The sequence below is a fragment of the Sander vitreus genome, chromosome 1 (genome assembly GCF_031162955.1).
Source record: "Sander vitreus isolate 19-12246 chromosome 1, sanVit1, whole genome shotgun sequence".
Lineage (NCBI taxonomy): Eukaryota > Metazoa > Chordata > Actinopteri > Perciformes > Percidae > Sander > Sander vitreus.
The window spans coordinates 4,800,135-4,821,294 of NC_135855.1; the positions used below are offsets into that span (position 1 = coordinate 4,800,135).

A 21,160-nucleotide genomic window follows, 5' to 3' on the forward strand; every position below is an offset into this window, starting at 1 on the left:
GGTGCAACGGAAGTAGATTGCTTTTGCTATCTGTGTGTTACCATTCTCAAAATCGCTTGGCTTCGGGAAACAACAACCTTCGAGCAAGCAAGCTACACGCTGAAAATGCCAAGTTATGACAAAAACTTGGACGGTGCAGCTTGGTTTTTTCAGGGAATGACAAAGAATGTGTTTACGGCATTTACAATCTAACTGTAACGTGCATTTTGCACACCAGCCCGGATCCGTTTTCTGACACAGCCATCATCATTCGGAGTTGATTTGGCAGCGGCATACGCCAATGACATTGACTTCACCAATGTATCAGTTTAATATATTTCTGCAAGAGCCACATATAGCTAGCTAATCGTCTGTGGTTTTAACGAGTCCAGTGAGCTCCTCCAGAGCTAAAGTATAGGCAGGCTTCACCTCTAGGGGACTGAAGATCAAATTATGGTTGTTTTACATACGTAATTTATTATTTGACGTGGAGTTTTCTTGTTTTTTTTTAAGATTTCTTTTTTGGGGCTTTTCCCTGTATTTGAAAGTGGATAGACATGAAAGGGGGAGAGAGATGGGGGACTTGAACCCTGCGCCTGCGCTGTAGGACTCAGCCAACATGGGGCGAACTCTCTTACTGGGTGAGCTAGAGGCCGCCCCAGGAATTGGCCATTTTAATGCCAGAGCTTGCATCCCTACGTGCAAATGTTCCACCTTAACAAGTTCCTTCCCGAAACTAATTGCGTCCAGAGCTTAGCGCCGCCCAAAACAATTGGGATTGGTTTAAAGAAATGGAAACAACCCAGAGTGTTTCTTTCTATATTTCTTCATTCTATGTTTGGCAGGTTAGCAAAACTCTTTGCAACACTTGTGTAACCTGAATTTATGGCTCAGAATGAAGAAAATGATTTGCATTAGTCATGATAGCACCGTCATACTAGAGATGGCCAAAGACAGTAATGCATCTGAGAGCAAATACTGTATCTGGTGTGATGACCTGTCTTCAGCAACATTGCTATTAGCTTCTTTCATTAGTATACAGTATATGAAAAAAGAAAATATAGAAAACCGACTTTGGATTATTATTTTTTGGCTTGTCTCCCTTGGTGGCAGCATTTAGTGTTGAGGAAATCCTCTGACATGTACAGTATAATCTACTTCAGACTGACATCAGCCAGCGCTGCTATCGGTGCTTCCCTATCTCACTGAGCAGACGTAAAGCAGTCTGGGAGCCAGGCTAGACTGACACCGCATCAGCAGCACCTAACGCTCCCATCGTAGCCTGAATATTGCCTATGGGAATTCACCACACTAAAGAGTCATGTCAAAGATCTCGACAACATGTGACATCTCCCTCAGCCACTGCTGTCATGTTCCCTCTGCTTCTCACTTCTATTTCCCCCCCTTTTTTCTCTTTCCAAGCCTCTCTTGACTCTGGTTTGAGTAGGAGACTTGCTCCCTGAGCGTTTTAAGTTGTCTTTTTTTTAAACACACATATCAAAGTCAGGAGTAAAGAGGGGGGTGATAAAAGACAGATGTTTCTCTTATGCCTTTCTACTCTAGTACAATGAAACTTTGAAAAGGAAAGAGAGAGCGCGAGAGGAGTGAAAAGACATTTGCAAAGATCTTTTTGCCATCCACATCCTTTCTCCTGACGACTGGCGATACATCATTTGTATTGATGCAATATTAAATTTCAATATCGCATGTCAAAAGGTACAAAATGATAGATCATAGCCTAACTAAATGAATTATTAAAGGCCTACCCCGGCTGTGCTATCGGCTTCTCTTACAATCAGCTGTGTCAGAGGAGTGCAGTTGGTGATACTGGCAGCATTTCAAAGCTTTGTCGTATTTTTTTCGTTCTTTTTTTCTCGCTGTATCCCAGCATTCTTAATCTAGCTCTCTGTCACTTATTAATGTTCCCAAAAACTAAAAAAACCCACAGATCTTTCCCTCCCAATAATCAGAGGCTTAACTCACGTCCTTTTATTTCTCCAGAAAAGAAGAAAAAAAAATCTTTAAAAACATAAATGAATGAAGTTGTAATTAAATATTGAATATTGAACAGAAGATAAGGATAAGGAAATATGGTGAGCTTTGTTAGATGTGTTAAGAGCAGAGAGGAAGGGAGAGCACAGCCATGGTTGAGGCGGTGACTCATTCTGTGCGCTGTATGATTTATGTGCTCTTTATGTGCTCTGCGACCCTGTAAGTTTATCTCTATATTCCCTGTCTGATAGAGTGACTCCGCCGTTGTCTCCATGCCTGGCACACAATAACACTCGGTACCGGACTTGATGGTTGATTCTAATTTACAACCCGAGTCAAAGGTTGCATCTTTGACGGCTCGTCAAGTCGTGGTTGACGGGAAAGGAGAGGGTAACAGAGGAGAAACTGGGAGGAGAGAGGACAGAGAGAGAAAGAGAGGATTTCCCGTAGAAACGAGTGGATTTAAACAAGCACCCGCTTTGTGTGCAACCAGCCCGCAGCAAGTAAGAACGACTGAAAAGCTGCATGGGGGAGTGGGTCGGGATGGTAAACAAAACAACACAGGACTTCCAGCCAGGGGACCGGGGTCCATGTCCCGTTCTTGTCCCATGTGTCACTGAAACATACAATGTGTAACCCCACCCACAATCTTTTCCTAAACCTCACTGTCCCGACCCAGAGCATCAACAAGTGACACCAAGAGTCTAAATATGACGGCAAAGGGCTAGACGCGAGTCCCGAGAGTGTCAAATAGTGACGCCAAGGGTTCCGTACCCAGAGCGTCAAAAAGTGACCTTAAAGGAGACTTTTTGTGTCAATTACAACCGCCATAGGCACCTGACCAAGCGTTGCTTTTTTGTGTTGTGTGCAGCAGTCGGAAAATGACATAAAACGGTGACTTAAAATGTTGATTTCAGTCACTGTCTTGGGCACTGTTTCTCAAAAGCATCTTAAAGCTAATATAATTGTAAAATCCATCTTATGAACCTTCTTGATCTAGAGAAATGTTTCCCAAAGCACTCTTATAAATGCTCGTACCCACTCTGAGGAGGCGAGGAGCATCTGAAGCAAAAACCAAACCAATTTCTTTAGCGTTTTCATACAACGCAATGACATATAAAAGGTGTTTTTGTGTCATTCACGAGACCTACGCTTTGTGATGCATGCATTTGTAATATATAGCATGGCTATAGTCAGTTGGTCACTTTATAGCGTTTTCAGCACCATCTTCAGCACCACGGACAGCTGACGTTAAGAAGCTCTTTAGGGCATGCCTGTGCACTGGTTACTGATTTGGGAAACGCATGTAGAAATGTAAGAGCATTTGTAGAAAGACTCTTAGAAAACATTCTCAAATTCTTTAAATTAATCACTAATTCACTGAGAGGCACAAACATGGCAAGGGAAGTCTTGTTCTAGCTTTTCAAATCATTTTACTGTTCTGTTGTGTATGCATTTATATTATAGAATAACCAACTGTTGTCACAGTGACTGTGGGAGAGGTTTACACAGAACTCAATTTGAGGTCAGGGCTTGATCCTGATGGCTTCCCAAATAAGGCCAAATAAAATCAGTTTGCACAATTAAAGGCAAATCAGTCAGATTGCTCCAGTCCCCTAGGAACTTTGCTCTCCTCGAAATAAGAAGCACCTGATACAGCTGCATACTGCTGTAAGATGTGCGGAAAACCCCTTTCCCACAACCACCCTCTCTGGGTTGCTGATTAAGGGTTACATAGTCTATATAGACAACGTTACCACGAACTTTCGCCGGATGTCCCTAATTTTCGGCCAGATGTCCGTCACCTTCTGCTTTCTTTGTGTTGGCGTTCTAAACTCACTATGGTTAACTGCTCCTCAGATCTCTGCAGGGTAAATCCAGACAGCTAGCTAGACTATCTGTCCAATCTGAGTTTTCTGTTGCACGACTAAAACAACTTTTGAACGTACACACATTCCACCAAAACAAGTTCTTTCCCGAGGCTATTTTGCAGAGGCACCGTTGCTCCGTACGGTGCTCAGCACCGCCCACAAAGACGATTGTGATTGGTTTAAAGAAATGCCAATTAACCAGAGCACGTTTTTCTTCTGTCCCTGAATGCTGTGTGGACTAGCCAGACCCTCCTCCGCAGCGCTGCTGAGGAAGGTCTGGCAAAAATCTTTCCTCACAAGCATCAAGGGAGTCTTTTTGGTTTGGTACATGAGTCAGTTAGACAAAATATGTCCTGTTCAATCATTTCGAAGTAAAATTTAAACCAAATTCTATTTCTCTTTTCGAAGACTAAATTAATATTTTGGCACAAATGCATACAAGGTAAAACATTCTTTTCTAATTACTCCTTACCCACAATTTGCGACAGAGGGAGGCAGCGGGCATGCTAATGAGTTCTAAAGTTTTACAAAGTACACCTGCTTGGCGTCTTACTTATTTTTAAAATTCCTCAATTTGAAAAGGCCACTTAAAGTGAGCCTGTGTAAGAAAGCTGATGCTCTTAAGTCGAGCATTTTGAGTTAGGTTTATGCTATGTTAAAGAAACCAGTGTAAAAGCAGATCATCAAGTCAGCAGAGGAAGAGACTCAGTAATGCCAATTACACAGCAACATGTATCTTGATAACATTAGATTAGTCACCATCAGCTGCTGGTCATACGAGACCACGCACGGCTGTTGCTGAGTGTATTGATACGGGCATGGCTTCAATTTAGTACTTAAGGGAACAGTTCAACATTTTGGGAAATTCCTTTTGTTGGCAAGACTTTTGGCAAGATTAGACAACACCACTCTTATGTCTGTACGCTGAACATCAGAATCAGAATCAGAAAAAAAGGTTGTATTGCCACGATAAGTACACGTATGTGGATTTTTCCTTGGTGAAATGTACATACATGAACAAACAAAGAAATTAAACATGAAGACATGAACGATAAAAACAGAAAAACCAATATGTACATAGAAAATAACTGTTGCATAAACAACTATAACGCTGGAGCGGCTAGATGGTTAGCATAAGCTAAGCATGAAGACTGAAAACAGAAGCAAAGCTAGTCCCTCCTATATTCGGATTCTGAAAGCAAGTAAGGGGCATTTCCCAAAATATCAAACTATTCCTTCAGGACTCAACCTTTTTATGTGTAAGAGGGAAAATGTGTTCCTCTTTCAAAAGTTACACAGTTTTGCTTTTAAGTATGGCAGCAGTTGTGTGTAGTCTTTTGCTGAACATCAGCCATGTAAATCACAATATATTCAAGGAAGGCCGTTACTGTGTATCTTCCATTAAAGGAGAAATCCGGCACAAAATGAACCTAGGGGTTGATAACACATGTGTACCGAGTCGACCGTTCTCTGGGATATGTTTTCATGCTAATCGAATGTGTCCAGTTTTAGCGCAAACCGCTAATTAGCTTATAACCTTATAACGACCAGTCAAACGACGAACGCCGTGCTTGAGCTATGTTACTGGTTACTGGTTACACGGCGTTCGTGTTATTAACCCCTAGGTTCATTTTGCGCCGGATTTCTCCATTAAAGGACACACACTCTAAGAAACATCTGTGTATTAACAGTTGTATGACTGTTATTTTAACAGACATTGCCCACAGAACGGGATTTTTTCTGTTTATCTACCTTTCCAATTGCATTATGGGACCTTTATCTGTGCCCCAACCACTAACGTAGTGAGCTACCCATGACGCCATTACCATAAATGACTAACCACATAAGTGAGAGACAAAAGTGCCAAAGAACAGATTTCATTTCAGAAGTTTACTAACTGAGCAGCTTTGTATTCTTTATTGTAGCTATGCGCAAAATATCTGTTTTTAATTACGGGACAGGTAATGCTGCCAGAACTTTTTCTCTTATTTTACGGATTCATTTCTTAGAGTGCAGCCACACACATCCAAATGTGCATCGGTCCGAGTTCGTTTCAGTTGTGGGGGCTCTAATCCCAAACAGTCACCTTCTATCAAAAGTGACATTGTCTGAATGAAGCTTGGTGAAATATATAGCAGAAGGGCCGAGCTGTATGCTTATTCCTGCGCGAGTGTTAATTCCCCCACCCAAGAGGTTTTAATTGCAGGGTCCAGATTGCCAGGGCTGGTTATATAGGGCCTGGTGACCCCCATGACAAGTCACAGCCTCCATTTAATATTTCCAGATCCCATGCAAAAAGCGAACACAGGGCCCCCGTGTTAGCGTGCTAGCACTGGCTGGCAAAAATTCAATTTTCATCCCCCTTTTGTATCCAAGGCCTGCTGTCTTGCCCTAACGATGCTCTCTCATTCTCGACCCCCCCCCCCCCCCCCCCCAATACGCTTCCCCTTCTCCTGCCTTCTTCTTCTCCCTTCAACAACAGAACACAGTGGAGTCGTTAGGACCCTCTCTTCATTACTTCAAAAAACCAATCATTAGACACCAGAGTATATACGTAATTAGAAAATCACTTCCTTTGCAATCCCGGCTAAGTAGTTTACATACTGTAATTACAGGGACAAAATCAATTTTTAATCATTTCACTGATTGGGCTCATCAGCTCAGTAGGAACATTGTATCCTGCTTGTTGTGCGAAAGCAACATCTGGGCTAAAACAATTACCCTTTTGTGTTCCAGAGCGGCTCTGAAAATGCCTCGCTGTCACTCCCCCCCCTGTCGTGGACGCTCTCTTTCTATCTCTATCCGTCTCCAGACGCCCTTTTTTCCTTTTGCCTTGGTCCTTCTCTCCGTCTTTCTCCCGTGCACTTCCTTTCTTTTCCTCTCCCTCCCTCCCTCCCTCTCTCTTCTTTCTCTCTCTCTCTCTCTCTTTCTCTTTCACTCCCTGCCCTTGACTTGGACATGGAGGATCACATTTAAAGCTTTATAAATCAATAGGCTATAATAAGCTGCTCTTGACAGAAAGGGAGAGAAAGGAGAGCGAAAAATAAACCAACATATTGCTTTTTTAACACCTCTTTTTTTTCTTCATGGCCCTGTTGTTGTCGTTATTATTTTTTTTGTTTTGTTGGTTTTATATTGTTGCCTTTCAGAAAACAGGCCCTACAGAAATATTACCTTATTACCGTGTGTTCTGTAGACTATGTGAAGTGGGGGGGTGGGTGGGGGGGTGAGTTTGACAATTACGAATGTGTTAAGACGGAAAATTCTCTGTCTCCTTGTTTTGAAGCGAGACATAAATACAAAATCCAAGTTGAAAACTGCGTCCTTCTTTGCTGGTATGTTTCACCCTTCAACCAGCTAATAAAATGCTTTGTATTCTTGTCTGAGAGAGAGACCCGATCGATCCACATTAGTCTGAACTCTCTCTCTCTCTGTCTCTCTCTTCCACTTTGAAAACTCGGGAAATCAGATTTCAGAGAGGGGGCGGGGGGGAGAAGAGAAGAAAAAAAAAATCGGATAATGCATTGATCACTCGGGCCGTATGCAAATCACATTTTGCCTCTATTTTTTATTTTTTTTGCTGATCAATAGTATTAATTAACGGCATTGTTTTAACGGCACCCCGCAATCCCGTTAGACGCCGCTGTCGACCTTAGAAATCCTCCCCTCCCCCCTCCCGTCCCTCAGTAGCCATGGAAATGAACGGTGTGTGGCAGGGGACATAAATCAGGAAATCCAATTTGACCATGAGCTTCCAGTACTAACAGTAAAATATGAGCGCTAACACAGCACACAGGTAGATCATCTCATATTGGGAACGCTATTATTTATTTATGACATAAGTTTACATGAGTGCTTTTTCCAACTTCTTCAACAAAATGTGTGGAAGTGTTTTAAAGAGACTCTGATCTTGCATGTGAGATGTAAGTTTACTTGCTATGAGAAGGACTATACAGCCTGTGGAAACTGTTGTTAAATGTCATGTGTGGCTCTGGAGGAGCTTTCTGAAGAACAAAATAACCCTGACGATGATGATGATGATGATGATGATGATGATGATGATGATGATGATGATGATGATGATGATGATACCATCAGAGTTATCTCGGACTTGGACGCGAGATTCCAAACTCGTAACAGAAAGCCTGTGTTACAAACTGGGTGTGAGGAATTTGAAAGATGTGAGAATTTACCAGGCTGGGAGGAGCTAATAAAAAAAAAAAAATATCAAGTTACATTGAGGGAATTGTAGTATCCGGGGTCTTTTGGGAGTTTGACCCATGCAAGGAACTACAAGTTATGATATCCCAGCCTGTGCTGCTTTTATTTTCACCATTCTCATTTTAATCTGATTCTCACATAGCTACAACGTTATGGCAGTGCAACACTAAATCACTGGAGTGACCCTTTAAGAGAGTGCCACTTTTTTTTACCCTGTCATTGAGAGTATTTTAAGAAATACAGTGTGAATTAATGATTTTTTCCCACTGGACATCCACCTTTTTCCTCTATTTAACGCTAATACAACACCAGATAACGAACTACTGTATGTCATGATGAGTGTGTGTGTGTGTGTGTGTGTGTGTGTGTGTGTGTGTGTGTGTGTGTGTGTGTGTGTGTGTGTGTTTTCTTGTTTAACTATATTCGTGGGGTTCAAAAGCAGGGAATACAGTATACTTGTGGGGTCCGGACAGCTTTGTGGGGCCAAAATGCTGGACCCCACAAGTTTAAAGGGCTGTTTGAGGGTTAAGACTTGGTTTTAGGATTAGGGTTAGAATGAGGTTCTGGTTAGGGTGAGGGTAAGGGTTAAGGTTAGGGTAAGGGGAATGCATTATGTTAATGACGGGTCCCCACAAAGATAGTGCTACGCACTATATGTGTGTGTGTGTGTGTGTGTGTGTGTGTGTGTGTGTGTGTGTGTGTGTGTGTGTGTGTGTGTAGGGGTGGGGGGTGCTCTGTGCTAACCAGCCTAGCTGCTGCTGCCAGTGATGCTAGTGTGTGGGATTAATAATTGACTCTTTTTGAAATTATTATTATTCCCAAAATGCTCTTTTGTGATTTGCTTTGAAGGGTGTGCATGTGCATGTGGGTGGGGGGTGTTAAGTGAGTAAGGGGGGGGACAGGGGGGGTAGTTGGTGAAGGGGGTTGGGGGGAGTGGGGGGGGGCTTGCTTGCTCATTTGGAGAGCTTTTCCAATTATACAATTAGTGAGGAATGTAGGCCAGCGGCCTTGGTGCTCCTCATGCTCCCCGACCCTGGATGGCAATGATTGTGTTCATCCACCTCTTTCACATTAGTCAAGAAATACATAACTAGAAATAGATGCAAAAACAGACATTACATTAAAATGAATATGTAACCGCGGCTATAAAGTGAAAGTGGCATCGGCTCGGAGTCCGGGAGGCGTCCCAGAGGAGCAGAGCTAACAAACGCTGACCTTCTTTGGGAGCTGGGTTGCGTGTGAACGACCATGGCAGCGCACTGTGGTGTTAACAGATAAAGTCATGGGGTCGGTTTGTTGTGTTGAATGGCTTTTTTGTAAACCCACCACCGGCTCCCACCATGCCCCCAAAACCCCACCACATAGGGGAGAGGAGTGTGTTAGCCGGATAGCTGGTTCGGGATTGAACACACACACACAGAGTTCTAACTAGGGCTGCTATGTATCGTTTTTTTTTTTTTAATCGCCATCGCAATATCAACTGCCGCAATAAACACATTGCGAAAGGCTGCAACATATTGCAATAAACACTCAGAAATGTATTCTTGTTAGTTGACAGAAAATATCAGTAGAAAACTGCATTGTGACTCATGTTTTTTTAGTGCTGCCTTTTACATTCAATCCGATGTTCAATGTGTTTGTTCAATGCAAGAATGTTGGAAAATGATCTCCTTTCATTTGTTTTAAACTCAACAAGCGATTTGTTGTATTTTAGCAGAATACTGAGAGCAGCAGAACTGAGAGCACTTTAATATCTGTTTATTTATCAGTAGGTAATATCGCTAATATCGCGATATTCGACAACGTTATCGCGTGTCGCATATTTTCCTCACATCGTTGCAGGCCTAATTCTAACTGCTATTGATTCCCTTTCTTCTCCGGAGCGGCGTGATATGATAAATTGATTTATGATGAAGGGCAAATTGTTTCATAATTTTGGCCCCTTTCTGATTGTCCCCTCCACTCTAGCCCGCCTGCTACTGCGTGTGCCGCGCTGGGTTTAATACGAAGCAACAACAACAGCCAAGTGCCATCTGTTGGCATGCAGATTTTCTGTAATCTCTCTTTACTGATTACAACAATGACTACACGAACCTCTTAAATAATTATCCCACAATGTAAAAAAAAAGAGCGAAAAAAAAGAAAAATAATTATAATCATTAACTCCCACCAAGTCTGCCACTCCTCCCGCAAATGAAGGCTGTCAGAGAGAGAGAGAGAGAGAGAGTTGTTCTTTTGCTGTGATGCCAATCATGTCTTATTTATACCCGCGGGGTAGAGTACCACACAGCAGTGACAATCTTAACCCAACAACATTGAAGAGGAAACTGTGGGAAAATTGACCCCTCTCCACCCACCACCTCTGCAACTTATGTTGGGTTTTCTTTTTCTCTATCTTCTGGAGGAAAAATCCAACTAAAGAGGGCAGGTTACATTCTGCAGTTTATCTGACATCACATTGGCTACGTTCACACCGCCAAGTCTTAATGCTTAATTCGGATTTTTTTTGCTCAGATCCGATTTTTTTGTTTGGCTGTTCACATTACCTTTTTAAAATGTGGCCTATATCAGATTCCAGTGTGAACTGTTTGCGGTTTCGAAGTGACCCGCATGCGCAAAAGAACAATAACAATGACATGAGACGCAGCACGCTGTTGCACTAAAGTTACGGAGGTTATGGAGGAAGTAAGCATTTTGGCTTTTATTTCAAAATGTTTGTGTAATGGCAGCCGTAACATTAATGAGCATACACTAATGAGGTCTAACACCTCACTCTCCCTCCATTGACTTGCTCCATCACTGTTTAATTGTACGGTCCGTGTCTAGGGCTAACTCCAGCCGGCGCATACTTGTGACAAATGTCGATGTAGATTGACGTAAAAGTCGCATCAAATCCGCCTTGGTTGTTCACACTGGGGCCACGTTGAATAGAATCAGACCTGGGTCTGAATAAAATCTGATTTGGGCAAGATTTGAGTGTTCACACTACTTCTGAAGAAGTCTGACCTGGTCACTTGACCCCAAAAACATCAGCTATCAGTTTGCGAGGCTGCAGGCCCGATAAGAAGGAGAAACACAGCTACTTTTAAACATTATCAAAGACTTGGATATCAACAGGTTTTTGGATATGTGCACACACCTCTACGCCGACCTTTTCTAGAAGCTGGTTGAAGGAATGAAAGAGGGACGCAGCGTTCACACGCTCCAACAAGTCCTCCACCGCTGGTAAACTTTGAGAAAATCGTATTTTGCACGGCTACATGTAAACAGGAATATTAGTGGAATATTCACTTTCATTAGCCATGTAAACGGCTTAGTCGGAATATCGTCTTTTTCAGGGTAAAAACCTGAATATTATGTGCATGTGTAAACGTAGTCACCATCAGGTTTCGGTGTGCATCGCTCAGAATGAGGCTACATTTACATTGCTACATTTTGGTTTAAAAAGCAATATCTGTTGCTACGTTTACACCTCGCATTCCCACTGCTCTGGCGTTTCAGAGCCCCTACACTGGAGACTTGAAAACACTCCTGACCCCGTTTTGGTTTGGAATCTGCGGGTTTGTGTTGCAGTCTCAACGATCTCAACGGAGACCTTTGACAACACCGACACTGACGCCAACGTTCCGCCGCCCGATTGGAAACTGGAAAACGCGCATGCCCAGTATACGAGAATGTCGATTAGTTGTTCTACTGAAGCTAAAATCACTTGTGTGCATGGAGTTCGCGTTTGGCTCAAAACGCAGCAATGTAAATGTAGCCTGAACCAAAAAAAAAAGCATCTGTCTAGACCCCAGTTTGCTTCACATTTTAACAATAACGTAGGAAGAAATTGTGACACCTGTTTCTGCTCTGCCAGTAGCCTCAGTAGTCCAAAATGCATTGCAGCCGGAGAAAAGGATGTGTGTTGAGGAAAAGTCAATGTTCACAGGTTAGCCTGCTTCCTATACTCATATATAGCTGTAGAAAAATGCAAGAAGCAAAATGTTCACACCCTTACTCCGGGGACTGCGCCAAGCTGAGGCTATGTGGGTTAACCGAAAAAGTAAATTACACTTAATCATTCCTGGAATACACAAAAACATCATTATTTGATAGTATCTGGAAATAAAATTGTGCCAATAGTGTCCAAACATCTTTTCTTAAGGATATGGTTTCCAAACGCTAAAATGCTAATCAAAGTTTAAAGATTAAAAATATGTTTTGATCTATAGGTCAGTGGTGGTAGAGGCTTATTTTAGTAAAAGTGATAATCATTTATAAGCCTATATATAACATAAAAAGACTATGAAAAGTAAAAGTCCTGTATTCAGAATTTAACTTACACTATGTAGATAAAAATCTACTTAAGATATGTAAATATTAGGCAGCAGAATGACCCGTCAGTGTTACTTTGTATTATATTAACTGATTTGGATATGTTGTTGATGGATTACGGTGTAAACAACATCTAAATATTATAGTCTGTCAATGGTGATTCTATCTTCTCTAATGAACCTTTCTGTAAAAATGCATCATAGAAGCTCACCATATGTTTTATGTTAAATTGTGTTACGCAAAGTAACTACCAACTCTGGCTGTCAAATGAATGTAGTGGAATAGAAGCATAACGTGGCAGAAAATGGAAGCACTCAAGTTCGTTAAGTATCAAATTACTTCAAATTACTTAGTATCAGGTTACTGCAGTAAATGAACGCAGTTACTTTACACCACTGCTAAAGAAGCACACTTAGTTTGGTATGTCAGGGATTTATGTGAGTAAACGCTCCTCTGTGTGTGTGTGTGTGTGTGTGTGTGTGTGTGTGTGTGTGTGTGTGTGTGTGTGTGTGTGTCTGTGTGTGTCTGTGTGTGTGTGTGGTGCTCTGTGCTAACCAGCCTAGTGGGGGTCTGTTTATGAATATCTTTTTATATACGTCATCTGTGTGTGTATGCATCTGCAAATACAGTATGTGTGTGTGTTTTTGTGTGTGTGTGTGTGTGTGTGTGTGTGTGTGTGTGTGTGTGTGTGTGCGCGCGCGTGCTTTGTGTGAGAAATGGTGTGAGAACACGTCAAGGGGAGCATGTGTTAGCTCTGCTTCCAATATGAGGGAAATCTGTGCCACATACCTCCGATATGACACAAGCCAAAACGACATGACTCACCCATGCTATATTTGATTAATAAAACTACAGACGGCAAAATGTGTTTCAAAAACAGCAGATCATTACCGAGGCGCGGTTTGACTGGAGAAATGTAGCATCCTATAATTATTATTATCATTAAGGGATGAAGACTAAATATATGTGTGTGTGTGTGTGTGGAGCATCTGATACGATCCCAAATATTATAATACGAATGTTACATTTGTAGTCAAATATGTCTTTGTATTCTCATTTTATAGCGAGGCATATGTGAATGCAGGGTGATTACTCACATAGGCTCAGCATGTCCCATGAAGAGGACAGCTGCCATATATATGTAATCCCCGCTACTCTGAATCTTATAATAAATGTTATAACATGAATTTCCCAGCTTCAAGAGAAAAGGTTTCCATTGATTAGCACTTTACAAGCAATCAATTTTTACAAACCGGCTTGACCCCCCTCTTCTCTTTCTCTGTTTCTCATGAAGGGATGATGGTCTACAGTATATCATGAATTAAACGAATACAGAGAAGTGGGATGGGGTGAGGAATTATTGGAAAGAGGAAGAGGAGGAAGAGGAGTGATGTTTGGGAGACGTGTATAGATTTAAAGGGGAGAGAAGACGAATGGGAGCTACCTTGGAGCAAGAGTCTAATAATGTGGTATGAGCCGACGACAACCAGTGGTGGAATGTAACTAAGTACATTTACTCCAGTACTGTACTTAAGTACACATTTTAGGATACTTGCACTTTACTTGAGTCTTTTCTCTTCTTGCCACTCTCTACTTCTACTCCGCTACATTTCAAAGAGAAATATTGTATTTTTTACTCCACTACGTTCATCTGACAGCTTTAGTTACTTTACACATTAAGATTTCTGCACACAAAACACATGTAGTTTAAAAAATATGATGTTTTATTATGAATGAAACTAGCCAACAATATAACGACCTACAAGTCCAGCTGAAATGATTAGACCATTAAACACACAACTGTTTGGATCCTTTCTACTTTCTAAAATGGGAGGATTTTTCTGTATTGAGTAATTGTACTTTGAATACCTGAAGTACATTTTCCTGATATTACTTACATACTTTTACTTAAGTAACATTTTCAATGCAGGACTTTTACTTCTAACAGAGTATTTTTACAGTGTGGTATTAGTACTTTTACTTAAGTAAAGGATCTGAATCAGTGGTGTAGTATACGTGATACGCAGGTATACACAGTATACCCACTAAGAAAGCTCCAGGATTTCCATATACCCATTTAAAAATGCCCAATGACACACAACAACATAATTTCCATTATATTTTGGATATATTTTGTTTTTTTTCTTCATATAGGCTAAATAAAGGGATTTCCACCTTAATTGGTGCATAAAAGTGTATCCGAATACAGGAAATGAAGTCTTTCAAAACATCCCTGTGGGAGGACACCCAGACCCCCCCACTATGATATGGCCCCTCCCCCAAAGGCAGATTCTGGCCAAAATACAGTATAGTATACCCACTACAATACATTAGACTACACCACTGATCTGAATACTTCCCCTACCACTGACAACAACAATGGCGACGCTGATTACAAACAACCGGGCGGGATAAAGCATCCTAACCCCACAAAGCAGACATATCCCTCACTTATACCTGTCATATGATCTCCCATCACTCACTGACACACACACACACACACACACACACACACACACACACACACACACACACATACAGTAAACACACACAGTAAACGGCCAATCACCGTAAGAGATGGGATGGCCACGCTCCTCCAGCTCCAGGAATAATGGCTTGCACCTGTTAACCATGTCACCTCTGTTTGCTAATTGTCTCCTTGAGCTACATTGCGAGGAAGTGACAACGTTGTGGCTTTCTGACAGGCAGGCTGTGGGGGGAGGGGGTCAATATGTGATGAAAAAGACTGGCACCAAACTTATTTTACTTAGTAGTAAAGCAGCTCTATCGCCGGGCGGTTACTTCCTTTTAATGACACGTGTTTTACTTGGATAATATAGACATAAAACTTCTCCATAAACAACAAACCTTCAAGGGGGGAAATTTCTCTTTCTGCAAGATTTGAGTGTTTAGGTTCCACGGGGAATAGTAGGAGGTTAGTTTGTTGGTATTTCTTTTTTCACGTTGTTGAAGCCTAGATTTAACAACATTAACTAAAAAAAAACGTCAAATTAAATTCTTGGATGTCGATGTCGATGATTCTCCGGATACACTCGATTCCTTAAACGTCCCATGAAGTTACTACATGTATGTGTTCTTACTTTGTGTCCCTCTGCCTTTATCTATGCCAGTGGTTCCCAAACTTTTTCATGTCAAGGACCCCTAAACTGACATCAATAAGACCACGGACGCCCATTTGATAGGATTTTATACCAGGGTCCCCCTATCTGATAAGATTGTGTCCCATCTGATAGGATTTTTGCTTTTAGATGTCTTATTACTGGGGCTGTCAGAATAACGCGTTAATTTCGATTAATTAATCTGAGAAAAAATAACGCGTTAAAAATTTTTTAACGCAGATTAATCCATTCCATATTGACGTTTGACCCGGAGCCGTTCTAGCCACCATTGGACTGTAAAATGAAGTAGGGAGACCAGAATGCACTGCCTGGATCATTGATTGGAACATTTACTTGTAAAAATCTTCTTCCTGCCAACCCTGGCTACCCTGATTACATTTTTTAATTGATTGACAGCCCTACTTATTACAGACGGTGTATGACTAAAATGACCATGAATAAAATAGTCACACATTCTGTCATTGTGTTCCTTATGGATGGAATTAGAGGTAAAATTGTAGTATTCCCCTTTTTGCTGGGGACCCCAAGGACTCTTCCTTGGGAACCACTAATCTAGGCTATTGGTAAGATGGCATATACATAGATGTCATCAAACAACATATTAAACTGTTATTTGTTTTAATTTCAATGCTACTTTCTGTCAAATGTGACAATATCACAGTTCCAGAATTATGGAATTCTGAATAAAATACAGGTTATTCCACAAGGGTACGATGTTTTGAGACCATAGGAATAAAAGAGTAGTAGTAACAATAGTTTGCTGTGGTCATTTGACTAGTCTCGCATTGCCAGACCTTCCTCCACAGCGCTGCGGAAGATGGTCTGGCTAGTCCACACAGCATTCCTGGATGGGAGAAAAACGTGCTCTGGTTTATTGGCATTTCTTTAAACCAATCACAATCGTCTTGGGCGTCGCTGAGCTCCGCACGGAGCCGCTGCAAAATAGCCTCGGGAAGGACCTTGTTTTGGTGGAACATGTGTACGTTCAATGGTTGTTTTAGTCGTGTGAGAGAAAACTCAGATAGGACAGATAGTCTAGCTAGCTGTCTGGATTTACCCTGCAGAGATCTGAGGAGCAGTTAACCATAGTCCTCAGAAATCCACCAGAGTTTAGAATGCCAACACAAAGAAAGTGCAAGGAAACGGACATCGGCGAAAAGACATGCATCCGGCGGAATATCCTGCGAACGTCGTGGATATAGACTACATTTGACTAGTTCAAAAGGAAATAGCGCTCAGCACTGTGCATGGATTATAGAAACAGAATGAGTTAGCCCACTACAACGGTCACAGTTCTTTGCAATGGCAACGTCCTGATGCAAGGCATATTTTCCTAGCTTTTTTTTTTCCTTATTCAAATCTTTGTGCTAATAACGCTAGGCGATACATACCCTGGACCACCCTGGACGCAGGACAAAATTGATATCTGTCTTTATCTTTGAACTCCTTACAAGAAAACAAACAAAGTGCATTTCCAATATATTCCAATATAAGTATTTCTATAAGTCCGTTTTTCCATTGGCAGAACACACAGATCTGCTAAGCCAGCGCTGATCAATGCCTTTGTGCAATAAAAATGACAAATAAAATTTTTCTTTTTACAAATCATGTCAATTTCTGGAGAATTTCCCAGTTAATCTTTAATGTATGTCAAATGAATATTTTAAGATAATCATCTCAATGGTTCTGCATCTGGACATCCAGTATTTGGAGGATGTAGCTTGTGAAAATAAGGTTGTAAAAGTAAGTAGGCCACAGCTGTTATTTCAATGTGTCAGATACATTTAATCAACATTTCATATCTTCCGCTGCTCATTGTCAGGCGGTAGCAGGTTGTGAACATTAATTAGGCAGCCACTAAAAACAGTGTTACCTTTGCACCTGACAAAAGATGATCAATTATATTTTCTAGTTTCTAGTTTTTTTTTTCCCAAATGTAGATACTTTAAGCTGAACCTAATCAGATTCAATAGGGGATTCAAACGAATTCTGATACAAAAAGTGGATTGGACACTGGGCTGGAATCTGATAAAAAAAGACCCTTACTGGCACTAGCAGCAGTGACATGATTCAGAGGTGTCTATGTGGGTGTCAGTTTGTGACACCACCAACATATCCTGCAGGTATTTCTGTTACCAGAAGTGCAAACATATGTGGCCTGACACCCAAGATAAAAACATCCTAAATTGCTACCATGAGTGTTCATTTTGCGGTAGTTCAACTGTCCAATCCCATTCCTGGCCCGACATGATGTTCAATGTGGAAAGAGATGAATTATGAAGCAATTTATTGTCCTCCAAACCATACGACGATATAGGTTGTTTGTTCCTACCCTCTAATACGACCCACAGGAGCGTTTTTATAAATTAACGTCCATAGCGGTGGCAGGAAATACGACCCACAGGAGGTGGAGGTCATGGTTTTAAACACGTCATTAACGCAAAAAAGTCGCAGTTAGGTTAGGTTTAGGCACAAAATCGACTTAGCTCTGTTTGTTCCGTGAAGTAAAAAACTCACTGTTTACTTTTATTTTCAAAAGGAACACAAACCCCAGTCTCCTGGGTGAAAGTCCCGTTGTTGGTTGACCCATCCACCACCCTAACCTGCCTCCATACATAAAACTTGGCTTTTTTATACTCTACTCTACTGTCTTACTTCCTGCTTTGCTCCCATCATAACTACTACGGCCACTAGAGGGCGCCGCCACTAGGAACGTAAATATGAGTCGTAATTGCTGTTTGAACAAACAAACTATGTTGGCCTTTTTCGGGGGGAGGACAGTCTTGTACCGTATGTTGTAGCATTGTGTGCCACACAAACAACCTACTTGACAACAAAAGATTTTTACAATTCTGCAAATGTTGCATGACAAAACTGAGGTGCAAGGAGGCTCATACAAGGTTGGCTACATTAAAGAAGAACAGTTCATGTTCACTTGCAAAGTTCAGGTCAACGTGGTGACACTCATTCACCACCCATACAATCAATGTAGCCATATTTCAATGTAGTGTGCATGCACATGAGTAGGGCTGGGTACCGAATCCGATACTTGTTAAGCACCGACCGAATTGAGTAAAAAAGTATTGAGTATCAAAAAATGCCTCGTCATTCAATACCCAATTTCAATACATAAGGAGCAAATCTCGTCAGCGTCAGTGAGCCAATAAGCATGCAGCATGCTTCTACCAAGATCTAATAATGCTTCTGATTGGTTGTCTAACGTTAAACGTCGTACAGACACACAGGTTAACCCTCTGAGTCCTAAGGTATTTTTGACAACTTATGGTCACACCTAACTATTCTGCCCTCGGGTAAATACACTATATACGATCTTTGTTTCATCAGCATTGACGGACCAGCCTGGTTGACAAGACGTAAACAAGCTTTCGATTGGTCAGAATGGTCTCCCAGAATATCATGGGAAAAGCAAAATGTCGATAAGCATAATAGCTAGCGGCGATAAATGACTGAAAATTCATTAATTATGGACATGAAGTGTATCAATCTTGGATGTAACAGTTTGGATTTAGTTAGAATTTTGTTAGAAAGGATTTTATAAAATTGCTATTGAAAAAAAGCATTGTTCAGGAAGTCACTGTATCGGTATGGAAACATTTTTGAATGATACCCAGCCCTACACAAACCAGACCATAAATCCATGCACTGTGTGATACAAGCCTAATGGCTTCGTTGCTGGAAGGTTGCCCATTCATTTTATCTTTCTGGCTAGAAAAATGGAGGTGAGGAATAAGAATAAGTAGTTCTCTTTTATAACTTTGAGGCACTCCAGAGCGAGCCACTGACCCACCAAAGGATGACGTAATGGGCAGCTCGCAGGTACCGATGTCTCGGCAGTGTGACTGAGAATCATGGCGCTGCTTAAACAACTGCATGCTCAATTGACTTTCCCCGGGATGAAACAAAGATTTAAATAAAAAACAAAAGATGCATGCGCGGGGGCGTGTAACTGTGACAGACACCTTTTAATATCCTCCCCTTTCCCTGTGATCAATCGGTGTGATCGTACCTGTGTGACTGCCGCCGCTCCAATGAACGCCGGATGTCAGGAAGAGCGCCGACAGCTCCACAGAAGGTGGGACGACAAGAGCCTGTAAACAAAGCACACACACCAGGAAATTCACAGTCATCCGCATTTGAAGCTTGACAAGTTTGCAACACTGGCGACAGAGGAGAAATACCCATTAAAACAATGTGTGTTGATGCCCCCCCCCACACACACACACACACACACACACACACACACACACACACACACACATCTTTATTTTTCTTCTCAGGACTTCCTGGGAGGACGTGATGTCATTTAGACAACCATAAGCAATCTAACAAATACATGGTGTGTAATTGCTTTTGTGTATCAATCTTTGACTTTTTCATTTTTTTTTTTTTCATTTTTCTTACGATGACTTCAGTTTTTATTTTGACACTTTAATATCCAGTTCAAGACGAGGGAATCATAGCGGGACACATACTGAGATGTCCGCGGTTTGTCATTTGTTAGTTCGAAATGTTGGGAAGCTTTGTTCTCATGAGCAGAAAACTGTGAGAGGAGCCTGCGCAGCACAGCGGAGAATGTTATCTGATCCAGCCTTGAAGCCCCGCCGCTTAACGCCAGACAAATAATCAAGCCGACTCAAAGTATGTGAAGCAAAGACCGCCACTCCCCTTTATAGTAGCATGCAACTCTGTGAGTGGCATTTAAGCTGAGGCCTCACAGAGAAACATCACAGAAACACTGACAGCAACTGGCTTTGACTTTTTGATACGAGTCGTGAAAAAAGTTGTAATAAGGTGAAAAAACCTGAAAAAGGTTGTATATTAGAACTCTGTTGATGAAGCAATTTGATCCATTTCAACGCTGCTGACTAAACTCCTGATTTACATTTCATCTTTTTGTGACATTTCAAACGTTTGCTTGGCTCTGTTAGAGTTTGCTTCGATGGTACAGTGATCCGCAAGATTTGGGGTTTTGTATATTTAACTCCCAACCTTTAGTGCTAAACGCTCGATGCTGTGTTCTTCCCGCACGCACGCCGCTACCCAAAGATCACCTGTCAGTCACAGTGTCGAGCTGTACTGTCATTTATTTCCATGGGTTACCGTAGTTGGTGCTCTTTTCCGGTGATTCATTGATGCTGCACAATATTACTTCACATTTAGACTGGGAAAGAAGTATGGGTCCAACAAATTCTCATAGCTATAATTGTGGATGTGGAGAGGCAGCCAGGCATGGAGAAGCTGGCTCAGTCCTACAGCAGGGGAGGGGGGGCGAGGGGGGGTGTAGAGAGGGAGCAGCACAGATGTGGAGGGTCTGCAGGAGGGCCACCCAGATCTACCCACCACTACTGTTTCAATGGAGCATCAAGAGTAAAAACTCGCACTCACATACAGGGAACTCAGACACACACACACACACACACACACTCCCACACACAAAGCCACGGCATTGCCTTAAGTCACAATCTAAATTGGCTCCCAAGGGCATACCGACTACCTTGTTCACCAAAGGAATTGTGTATGTTTTCTGAGTGCTTAGCATATGCTGCCGTAACCTGAGATCTCTCTCTCTCTCTCTCTCTCTCTCTCTCTCTCTCTCTCTCTCTCGTACACGCACATACA

At 41.8% G+C, this 21,160-nt stretch overlaps 1 protein-coding gene across 2 annotated transcripts in view; it reads right to left on the reverse strand.

Annotated features, from left to right (window-relative positions):
- znf536 (zinc finger protein 536) overlaps positions 1 to 21,160 on the reverse strand; it is a 253,348-nt gene that overhangs the window by 202,321 nt on the left and 29,867 nt on the right. For both annotated transcript variants that reach the window (XM_078249854.1, XM_078249782.1), the window contains exon 2: positions 19,548 to 19,629. The gene's annotated coding sequence lies outside the window, so the exon portion shown is untranslated. The remainder of the gene's footprint in view (positions 1 to 19,547; positions 19,630 to 21,160) is intronic.